The 12,072-nt window shown below is 52.3% G+C and overlaps 1 protein-coding gene across 3 annotated transcripts in view; it reads left to right on the forward strand.

The window, feature by feature from the left end:
- The window catches only part of LOC139233736 (activating signal cointegrator 1-like), a 98,277-nt gene that overhangs the window by 76,806 nt on the left and 9,399 nt on the right, over positions 1 to 12,072 (forward strand). The window lies entirely within an intron of this gene.

Raw genomic sequence — 12,072 nt, forward strand, 5'->3', positions numbered from 1 at the left:
GGAGCTGGACTGCGCTGGTCGCATTGGCGTTTTGCCTCTTCTGCTGCTGGTGGTAGTGGGGGCTTTTGCCTCGCTCTTCGGCATCGGATGAGCTGCAGCCACTGCTGTCCATCGTGGACAGTAGCTGTCTTTTGCCTCTCGTTTCTGCAGGAGGCCCCTTTTCCTTTGACTTGCGGGTGGTCGTCTTCTTCCTGGTGACACGCTGCCATCCCTGTTCCTCTTCTGCTTCTGCTCCCTCCTCTTCCATGGACTCGGTGTCTCGGGGGCAGTTTCACTGCTGGGTGCTAGTGTCTGGCGGCTTGCCGTGACAGACTTCCCTTCCTCCTCTTGGTCAGTGTCGACTAGAGCGGTGGTTTGTTCGCACGGTGTCTTGGAGGGGAGGGAGGTGTAGGTCTCCCCTGGAGCGTTGCACTCCTCAGCTTTCTCCCCACATGTCACCATGTTCTTTGCCGCCTGCGCGTAGCTGAATTTCCGCTTGGGGCAGGCCTGTACAGATGTCCAGCCTGACCACAAAGGTTGCAGCACTTGCTCTCGTTACAGTCCTTTGTCTGGTGTCCTTCCTTCTTGCAGTTGCGGCAAATGATTACTTTGCAGCTTGCCGCCACGTGGCCTGCTTTCCCGCAGGTTCGGCACACATTGACTTGTCCGGCGTACACCGTGTAGTCCCGACTTCCTCCGATGGCGGAGCTGGTGGGGGGGTGCAGGATGGTTCCGCTGGCGTCCACTTTCATGGTGACCTGGATCTTGCTGGTCCAAATCCCGTGGAAGTCTTTCAGGTCGATGCTGTTTCCTGCCCCATCGACATACCTGGCGAGGAATGTCAGCACATCAATGACTGTGATGTGGGGGTTGTACATGTTCACTGTGATAGTGCACTTCCTCTGCGACGGGAGGGTGAACAGTGGTTCCCAAGTCAGCATTGACCGCAGTGGTTCACTCGCCTCCTTCAATCCCTTCAGGAATTTCAGACATTGGGTGACATTTCTGAAGGTTACATCAAAGTAACCTCTCTTCGGGATGTCCTGCAAGGCGAAGACATCCGCGATTTTCACGCCACAGGTTTCAAGCAGAATTTTCTTCACGAAGATGTCCCGGTGCATCATCGTCTGTCCTTCCACTTTCTTTGCAGCCACTCGGATGGTGTTTCGGACGCCCTGGTTCGCCGCTCAGTTGGCCGCCATCCGGTTTGCAGATTCCTTCTTTCGGCTTGTGTTTTGGCCGGAGCCTTCAATCTTTTGTAGTGCCAGTCCGGCACCTCGGCGGACCTCCTGGTCCGCCCATTGGTCGGTCGACAGGCAGATGTCTTCTTCTCTACAATTGGTGCTTGGCCCGAGCCAAAAGACCAGACGCAGCCAAACTGGAAAGACGAGTTTCTGCAATTAGTCAATTAGCATATGAATGCCCAATCAACAGAGAGTGCCATTGAGCAGCAACACTTCAAAGCACTCAGCACTCCCTTTCCTTTAATTTTTTTTTATTTTCAAAATATACTTTATTCATATAGAAATTTGTACAGTACATTCAAAAGTAGTTCAGTACGTTTAGCTGCGGCCAGCAATCCCATACACTACATTTGGGTGCTGACGGCAGTTCCGTTCGATACATTTCCTTGCTTTTTCAGTTCAAGTACAATTCGGTACAATACGGGATACATTGTAGTACATTCAACAAAATTACATTTCATGTGTCACTATACAGTACACGGAATGGGTGACGGTACATTTACATTTTTCCTTTCCAACATGCATCACGAAACAGACCTTGCATTGTACATGGCACTACATAGGTGTTTACAGATCATGGTGCTCCACGTACACAAAAAGTAAATTACAAATACAGCCCGAGGGGGGTTTTATACTGATTCCTGCCCCCGGGTTTTCCGTGACAGAAGGGCTTTAAACTGTGGCCCTTCCCCACCGTGCCTTTGCGGCGACTGCACCAATTTTAAGTGCGTCCCTCAGCACGTAATCCTGGATCTTGGATTGCGCCAGTCTGCAACACGCAGACGTGGACATCTCCTTGCTCTGGAAGACCAGCAAATTTCGGCAAGACCAAAGAGCGTCTTTGACCGAGTTGATGGCCCTCCAGCAGCAGGTGATGTCTGTCTCGGTGTGTGTCCCTGGGAACAGCCTGTAGAGCACAGAGTCCTGTGTTACCGAGCTGCTCGGGATGAACCTCGACAGCAACCACTGCATCTCTTTCCAAACCTGCCTTGCGAAGGTGCAATCCTGAAGGAGATGGGTGACGGCCTCGTCCGCCCCGCAGCCGGCCCGGGAGCACCGTGCCGTGCTGCTGAGACGTCGGCTGTGCATGAACGCTCTGACGGGTAAGGCCCTCCTCACCGCCAACCAAGCTACGTCTTGGTACACAAAATATTTTGCTGTACTGCTGCGTTCGAGCCGCAGGTTCCCAGCATGCCAGGCTGGCGCAGTCTGCCACAACGCCAACTTGGCTGTTCCAGCGGTGGCAGGAAGGACCCGGCCGTCGAGGGGGACAAGCAACTTTCATCTTGTACCTGGCCTGAATGTCGGGAGCCATTTGTAGCACGTGTGACGTTGCAGCCAGCGTAGAAGCGGTGGTTGTATGAAAGGGTTTTTGTGAAGGGCAACCTTGGTAGAAATTTGCTTACTTTGTATTGTGGTTTTGCATATGCAAATGCCCCCTGCCTGTCCATGGAGAGCAGGCTGGGCTTTCCACCCTCTCAGCCACAGATGGACATGACCTTGGGGCACCAGCTGGATTGGAAAGGCAGTGCACGGTGTATTTTAAATTAGTGCAGTGACACCGAGCTGATTCTATTTGCGCAGATTAGCACATTGCTGCATTATCTGAAGGCTGCTGCTTTCGAGAACAACCAAAATAAAAAAAATTGACAGGAAAGACTGGCTCGGTTGCTGGAAGATTTGCATTTGTCCTTTTAATTATGCCAGCCTTTTATCTGATGTAAATACGGGCGAATCATATGTCTTGGTTGGCATGGCAACGCCAAGGCACATAGACCCAGACTGGCACGGAGCCAGAGTGGTTGTTTGAATGCTGATGGAATCCAAAAACAAATCACATCTCCAGGCAGATTTACTTGCACAGTGTCAGGGGATTTGCATATATCTTGGTTTCCGTGTGCGGGTTTTATTCTGTGAAGGACGCTGAGGGTTGGGGAAGGGGGGAAAAGGTTTCTTAGCGATTGGCTTTGGAGCTGCTTGAAAGCAGCAATGCTAACAGCACAATTACTAACGGTGTGCTAATGCGAAATCGCCTCGGCCGCCAATGCGGTGAAGTGAGCTGTGAGAGATCGGTTGCGGCCAAGCAAATGCGACACACACGCACTTCACTTGTGCAGTTGACATCCAGCCTTCGCGAGTGAAAGCCCGCCCATAATGGGGTGAGCCTGCACGGAGGGTCAGTAATCGGCAACTATGTCTCCGAGAGAGAGAGAGCGAGGGGGTCAGGTAGCATGTAATTCATCAGCATCATAGGCAGTGCCTCGGAATCGAGGAAGACTTGCTTCCACTCTTAACGTGGGTCCTTTGGTGACTGAACAGTCCAATACGGGAATGACAGTCCCTGTCACAGGTGGGACAGATAGTCGTTGAAGGAACGGGAGGGTGGGACTGGTTTGCCGCACGCTCCTTCCGCTGCCTGCGCTTGATTTCTGCACGCTCTTGGCGACGAGACTCGCATGTAATTAGAGCGCTGCTCGCGGGTGCTTTGTGAGCTCGATATTCCCGACCAGCTGCTGTGCTCGGTCATTCAGCGCCCAGTGACTGCCAGGTGTCTCCTTTTTCGACGACGTGATAATTGATGTTTACGCAAGCTGCCTGGGAGAGTGCGTCGCACGGAAAGCCAGCTTTGGAACTGTATTTTTCTCCGCTTGACTTTTTCCCCCAAACAGGAACGCTGCCTGCAATCACGAGCAGCCCCCTGCCGACCCTGCACGGCCCACATCCTCCCGAGTACAATTGCTGCACTGCAGATCAGGAGCAGTGCCACCGACACCAATGGCGTCATGCCCTATTTGGGCATTTGAGACCGAGGGCAATGGTCCCATGCTGCCGTGACAAGCCGATATTTTTGCTTGCTTGTTCCAACGCCATTATTATTTTGGAGGGAGAAGGTTGCATTTAAATGAAAAGAAATATCAAAGTCCCTTCACTTTTAAGGGTTTTTTTTTTCCACCCCTGTTACCTGGAACACAAAGGGCTGGGCATGCTCCTACAGGTGTATAAAGCTCTGGTTAGACCTCCTTCTGGAGAGCTGCGTTCAGTTCTGGCAGGAGATATCGAGGTGTGGAGAGGGGAGCGCGGTGCAGCACAGATTCAGCAGAACCATACCAGGGCTAAAAGGATTAAATTGTGAGGACAAGCTGCATAGACTAGACTTGTATTCCCTTGAATATTGAAGATTAAGGGGTGATCTAATTGAGGTGTTTAAGATGATTAAAGAAAGACTTGCATTTATATAGCGCCTCTCGCTACCACCGGACGTCTCAAAGCGCTTCACAGGCAATTAAGTACTTTTGGAGTGTAGTCACTGTTGTACTGTAGGAAATGCCAATTCACGTACAGCAAGCTCCCACAAACAGCAATGTGATAATGACCAGATAATCTGTTTTACTGATGTTGGTTGAGGGATAAATATTGGCCAGGACACAGGGGATAACTCCCCTGCTTTTCTTTGAAATAATGCTATGTGATCTTTTATGTCCACCAGAGAGAACAGACGGAGCCTCGGTTTTATGTCTCATCTGAAAGACGGCACCTCCGACAGTGCAGCGCTCCCTCGGCACTGCACTGGAGTGTCAGTCTCGATTGTTGTGTTCAGGTTCCTGCAGTGTGACTTGAACCCACGACCTTCTGACTCAGGCGAGGGTGCTACAAACTGAGCCACTGATAGGGTAGACAGAGGGACATTATTTCCTCTGGTGGGAGAGACCAGAACAAGGGGAAATGTTCAGGGGTGATGTCAGGAAGCACTTCTTCACAAACAGTCGTGGAAATCTGGAACTCGCTCCCCCAAAAAACTGTTGAGGCTAAGTCAATTCAACTGAGATTTTGTTAGGTAAGGGTATTCGGAGATATGGAACCAAGGAGGGTAGATGGAGTTAAGATGCATATCAGCCATGATTCAATTGAGGTTGAATGGCCCACTCTTATTCCAATGTTCCTGTGTTTGGGCGAGCGGGTGAGCGACATGCTTGGTGTTTCCCCACAGTGCTGTGGCTGAGATCAGGATCTCCGTGAGTCGCGTATCGTGGGCCCTGAATCTGAATCCTACCAGCCTCGAGTGCCGCTTGTCGAAGCTCCACTGCAGGTGTGGCCAAATATTCAAACTGGTAACCTGACACGGGTTTGTCACAGGAGGGATTTTGTGGTTCTCCATAGCGAGGAAATGTGTTGTTGCTAAACAGTAAAAGTGGCCTGCAGGTAGCAGGAACTTTCCATTCACCAGCAAGGGATTAGGTTAGGGAGGCACACAAAACGTCATGACCTTCGTGGCATCCCAGACCACTCCACAGAGTGGCTGGTTTAGAGGCAGCTGCTAGATGTGCTGAAGCGATAGTTGATTTTTTTTTTCACAGCTAATGTATTTGCTTTGTGGGTACTTTGCTTAAGAATTCATAGCAACACATTGCTATTAAGAGCTAGTTGGTTTATTAACAAAGATTTAACAATCGCACGACACATTACCAGTTCATCCACTCGGCTCACAACTGCATGCCTCATCGTGGATGACCTAGTCCCAACTGGCTGGGGTTTTATTGAGTCTTGTGAACATCACGTGACTGGCTAAGCCACTCGCAATGCAACAGCTCTACAAACCTGTGAGCATGCTTACAGATGCATGTGTTACAACAGCTTCTCCTGGCATTCCGTTGACTGTTTGAGCTGATCCTGCTGCATTTTTCTGCGTGTGGCAGGAGTCGAGGGTTTATTTCCAACACCTCACTCCCCTTCTGTTTTCTTGCAACCCACGTCTCCCAGACTCACTTCAGGCTTTCTGCTGACGTGGAGGTAAGTGGTGCTGGTTTGATACAGCCTAACTTTCTCTGAGTAACCGTGGCTTTTTAGTGAACTCGCTGCACTTGTGAACATAAAACAAAGGACATTCCAAGAATGAGTCTGGCAATTTCATTCACATAATGTCATCATTCCTTCGACTTTGACAACAGATCAGACTTAGCGATGCGTGACTGCCCAGCATTCTAACTGACCGCAAATGGATCCTTTCACTCAACACATCTCGTTTCTTGTTAAAATAGCACATTTTATCACGATGGTGCTTTGCTCCACTTAAGCTGTTGTGACTTTGGTGATGCACTTGAGTACAAGTCTGTACATGTGGAGGACGCTGAAGTGGTGTAGCGTGTAGTGAATGTGTAGTGCCGTGCTTTTTGTGGGCTATGGGTTGCTGCTAACCATTCCCCCCACTTCCTCACGCACCTCGCCATTTGCTGATCACAGACGTGGGGGAGTGGTGACCCGGCACCATGCTCGGCAATCGTGAAGGAAAGCAGGGCGGGGAGATCTGCTGTGAAGTCGCCCATGGACCTCTCCTGCTCTCTCCAAGGCAACGGGTTCAGAGAGATGGAGAACTTCTCTCTCAGTTGCAGGCGGTACGTGGTGTAGGTCAAACAAAGGCAAGAGTACTACAAAATAAAGGAAGGAAGTTGTAACCTTGCTGAAGGATAAGCAAGAAATAAACTTGGAGGTGTTTGCTGACATAATGTGTCCAATGCAGCTCGGACCAACAACGGAAGATGTGAGACTCAATAGTGTCACAATTCTTGTTGTAATCTATTTGGGAACTTTTTTTAATTGGCGAGGGTGGGGGGTGGGGCGGGGTGGGGGGGGGAGGGGAATGCGTGAGAACATTTACCCCATTTATGTTTGTATCGTTATTCGCTCGCTCTGTCCCACCAGGTCTACTCGTTGTAGTGACGGGGGCAACTTCCCAACCAACTCTGACCCGGCCGCCATTAGTTTCTCCTGTAGTGTGCCGGGTGTTGCCCCTCCGCCAAGTGGTTGTCGCGGCCCCTCTGGCGTGTGCCAGGCACAGGTCCCCTCCCCCGGTGAGTGGCGGGCGCTGCCCTTCCCCCGGTGAGTGGCGGGCGCTGCCCTTCCCCGGTGAATGGTGTTCGCGGGGTGTCGTCTCCCACCCCCTCCGGCGAGTGGTGTTCGAGGGTCGTTCCCCCACCCTCCCGGTGAGTGGTGTTCGCGGGGTGTCGTCTCCCACCCCCCCGGCGAGTGGTGTTCGAGGGTCGTTCCCCCGCCCTCCCGGTGAGTGGCGGCCACTGCCCCTCCCCCGGCGAGTGGTGTTCGAGGGTTGTTCCCCCGCCCTCCCGGTGAGTGGTGTTCGCGGGGTGTCGTCTCCCACCCCCCCGGCGAGTGGTGTTCGAGGGTTGTTCCCCCGCCCTCCCGGTGAGTAGTGTTCGCGGGGTGTCGTCTCCCACCCCCCCGGCGAGTGGTGTTCGAGGGTCGTTCTCCCGGTGAGTGGCGGCCACTGCCCCTCCCCCAGCGAGTGCTCTCCGCCTCTGCTCCCCTAAGTGACGCTGCAGGTGGAAATCTGAGTGGAGCAGCACTTGAGCCTCACCTGTCCCCTTTGAGCAGCGTCGCTGCACAGCGCTCGCCCTTAAATATTCAAGCCTCGGGATTTTTATTATGAGTTTGTTTCCCCAAATTTCTCAGAGAGGAAGTTTATAGGATCAAAATGCTCTTGTTTTTAAATGTTTTGTTTTGAATTTTGATTTATCACAAGAAGTAGGAGCAGGAGTAGGCCACGTGGTCCCTCAGTCAGTGAGATCATGGCTGATCTTCTACATCAACACTTTCCCATCCTATCCCCATATCCCTTGGTTCCCTTAGTGCCCAAAAATCTATCGACCTCAATCTTGAATATACTCAATGACTGAACATCCACAGGCCAGGGAATTCCAAAGATGTACAAACCATCTGAGCAAAGAAGTTTCTCCTCATCTCAGTCCTAAATGGCCGAACCCTTATCCTGCCCTTTATTGCAAGGGGGATGGAAGTCCTGCTACAAATGTACAGAGCGTTGGTGAGGCCACACCTGGAGTACTGTATACAGTTTTGAGCTCCTTATTTCAGGAGGGATATACTTGCATTGGAGGCAATTCAGAGAAGGTTCATTAAGTTGATTCCTGAGATGAAGGGGTTGTCTTATGAAGAAAGGTTGAGTAGGTTGGGCCTCTACTCATTGGAATTCAGAAGAATGAGAGGTGATCTTATTGAAATGTCTAGGATTATGAGGGGGCTCGACAAGGTGGATGCAGAGAGGATGTTTCTGATGGGGGAGACTAGAACTAGAGAGCATGATCTTAGAATAAGGGGCCATCCATTTAAAACAGAGATGAGGAGAAATTTCTTCTCTGAGGGTTGTTAATCTGTGGAATTCACTGCCTCAGAGAGCTGTGGAAGCTGGGACATTGAATAGATTTAAGACAGAAATAGACGATAAGGGGTTATGGGGATATGGGGAGCGGGCGGGAAAGTGGACCTGAGCCCATGATCAGATCAGCCATGATCTTATTGAAGGGCAGAGCAGGCTCGAGGGGCCGTATGGCCTACTCCTGCTCCTATTTCTTTTGTTCTTATATCCTCGACTTGAGGGACTGCCTATGATGATGTACCTGGCCAATCAGCAACCTGGATTATGATGACGTCTAATCCAGTCGCCCACTTCACAGTCGTCGCCCTCCCGACCGGCTGCCGCTGTACCTTGACGTGGTGTGCTGTTTGCGTCGCCGATCGCAATTCTTTAACGGACATAAACGCCTTTCCCGATTATCGATTTTTAAATTTGAATTGCACCAGCCCATTTGCAGGCGAGGACACCGGAAATTTTTGCCTGCGAGTAAATTGGCAGCGATTGGTTTATTAAAATACTTGAACTTGTTGAAAAGCAGAACCATGTGGTGCCATAGTGGGTGCAGTTGAAAATGATCGTGCGCACAGATTTGCATACAAGCAGCTGAAACGATGTAGACTTGGGACGCAATTTAGAACGTGAAAACATAAGTGTTAGCCGGGTCTGGTCTCGTGTAGTTTGTTGGTGAGTCATGGAAGAGTTCGACACAAGTTTAAACCGCAGACTTCCCTCACACAGACTTATGAATATAGAAGGAGAAAAAAAATTGCACACTTCCTTGTAAGCGGTAATGCAGCAGTATTAGTTGGAGCATTAGAATAAATCAAATGAGCCACGTTAGAGTGACAGAATTTGTTTATAATCTTTAGCAATCTTCAGTCAATTCAGTGATCCTGCAGTTTGGTGCTGTGCCATTTAAAGTCAATTACCTCATCGATTTCACTGTAAAGTGCTGTTTTCTTTGAGGTTGGCACAGTCAGCTCGATGCCAGGGACAGGATCCTCTTTATTTTAAGGATTTATTGTCCTGGCTTTGTGACCAGGCCGTGTATAGGCGCTGCTGCCTGAATTGATCCTCAGCATTGCTACCCCGACTGAAAGGGGACTGGGGCTGTGGTGTGGCAGTGAAGCGAGTTCCAGGCTCAATCGTCCTGATTTATATGTGTGGAACTCATGATAGTGCCTTAAACTTATTAGAAGCACGTAAACTATGCGAAAGGAAATGGTGCTCCCTGTGTTAGCCACGTATCATTGGGGCCTCTGCCCTGATTTTCATGTTTGCAGGTTGTGAGGGATGGCGGCACCGATTTTGGGAATAAAAATGCCTGTGAAAATTTTTAATTCTGGAAAAAAAATAGCAATTTAGCTCGAAAAAAATGGATTACATTCTGTGTAAACAAGGCTCTATCTTTCAAATCACTTTTGGTTTGCATATTTTCCACGTGGGCTACTTGCCGCGTGAGCCTGCTGCAGTGGGATAGCTCTGGCCTGTGGTGTATGTCATTGGCCAATTGGACTTCCTTCTTTTCTGCTCCCAAAGCATCATAAACCTGTCCAGGAGCCAATTTAAACTCTGTTTTTATTTGTACAAGATAGTGAAGCTGAAGGAGTCAGCTGTGGCTGAGTGGGCAGCCTCTGAGTCAGTGGGTTGTGGGTTAAAGTCCTGCTCCAGAGACTTCAGCACATAATTCAGGCTGACCAGTCAGTCGGAGGTGCTGTTTTTTGAGTTCGGACAAATATTCTCCAACTCCGCCCCCCACCCCAGATTCTAAAGGGGTGGGGGGGGGGAGGATTTGAGAGAGAGACTTGGGGGAGAGTGAGACACTGGTGGGGGGGGAAAGAGTGAGACACTGGGGGGGGGGGGGGCGGGAAAGAGTGAGACACTGGGGGGGGGGGGCGGGAAAGAGTGAGACACGGGGGGGGGGGGGGAAGAGAGTGAGACACGGGGGGGGGGGCGAGAACGAGAGCGACTGGGAGGAAGGAGAGCGAGAGACGAGGGAAGGAGAGAGAGAGAGAGACGGGGGAAGGAGAGAGAGAGAGACGGGGGAAGGGGAGAGAGAGAGAGAGAGAGAGCGACGGGGGAAGGTGAGAGAGAGAGAGAGACGGGGGAAGGAGAGAGAGAGAGAGCGACGGGGGAAGGTGATAGAGAGAGAGCGACGGGGGAAGGAGAGAGAGAGAGACGGGGGAAGGGGAGAGAGAGAGAGCGACGGGGGAAGGTGAGAGAGAGAGAGCGACGGGGGAAGGAGAGAGAGAGAGACGGGGGAAGGGGAGAGAGAGAGAGCGACGGGGGAAGGTGAGAGAGAGAGAGCGACGGGGGAAAGAGAGAGAGAGAGAGAGAGCGACGGGGGAAAGAGAGGGTGAGAGAGCGACGGGGGAAAGAAAGAGAGGGTGAGAGAGCAACGGGGGAAAGAAAGAGAGGGTGAGAGAGCGACGGGGGAAAGAGAGAGAGAGCGACGGGGGAAAGAGAGAGAGAGAGCGACGGGGGAAAGAGAGAGAGAGAGCGACGGGGGAAGGAGAGAGAGAGAGACGGGGGAAGGGGAGAGAGAGAGACGGGGGAAGGGGAGAGAGAGAGAGCGACGGGGGAAGGTGAGAGAGAGAGAGCGACGGGGGAAAGAGAGAGAGAGAGACGGGGGAAGGGGAGAGAGAGAGAGCGACGGGGGAAGGTGAGAGAGAGAGAGCGACGGGGGAAAGAGAGAGAGAGAGAGAGAGCGACGGGGGAAAGAGAGGGTGAGAGAGCGACGGGGGAAAGAAAGAGAGGGTGAGAGAGCAACGGGGGAAAGAAAGAGAGGGTGAGAGAGCGACGGGGGAAAGAGAGAGAGAGCGACGGGGGAAAGAGAGAGAGAGAGCGACGGGGGAAAGAGAGAGAGAGAGCGACGGGGGAAAGAGAGAGAGAGAGAGCGACGGGGGAAAGAGAGAGAGAGAGAGCGACGGGGGAAAGAGAGAGAGAGAGAGCGACGGGGGAAAGAGAGAGAGAGAGAGCGACGGGGGAAAGAGAGAGAGAGAGAGAGAGAGCGCGACGGGGGAGAGAGAGAAAGAGAGAGAGAGAGCGACGGGGGAGAGAGAGAAAGAGAGAGAGAGAGCGACGGGGGAGAGAGAGAAAGAGAGAGAGAGAGAGCGACGGGGGAGAGAGAGAGAGAGAGAGAGCGACAGGGGAAAGAGAGAGAGAGCGACGGGCGAAAGAGAGAGAGAGAGCGACGGGGGAAAGAGAGCGAGACGGGGGAAGGAGAGCGAGAGAGCGAGACGGGGGAAGGAGAGCGAGAGAGCGAGACGGGGGAAGGAGAGCGAGAGGGAGCGAGACGGGGGAAGGAGAGCGAGAGGGAGCGAGACGGGGAAGGAGAGCGAGAGAGCGAGACGGGGGAAGAAGAGCGAGGCGGGGAAGGAGAGCGAGAGGGAGCGAGACGGGGGAAGGAGAGCGAGAGAGCGAGACGGGGGAAGGAGAGCGAGAGAGCGAGACGGGGAAGGAGAGCGAGAGAGCGAGACGGGGGAAGGAGAGCGAGAGAGCGAGACGGGGGAAGGAGAGCGAGAGAGCGAGACGGGGGAAGGAGAGCGAGGCGGGGAAGGAGAGCGAGAGGGAGCGAGACGGGGGAAGGAGAGCGAGAGGGAGCGAGATGGGGGAAGGAGAGCGAGAGGGAGCGAGATGGGGGAAGGAGAGCGAGAGGGAGCGAGACGGGGGAAGGAGAGCGAGAGG

The sequence above is a fragment of the Pristiophorus japonicus genome, chromosome 21 (genome assembly GCF_044704955.1).
Source record: "Pristiophorus japonicus isolate sPriJap1 chromosome 21, sPriJap1.hap1, whole genome shotgun sequence".
Taxonomy (NCBI): Eukaryota; Metazoa; Chordata; class Chondrichthyes; family Pristiophoridae; genus Pristiophorus; species Pristiophorus japonicus.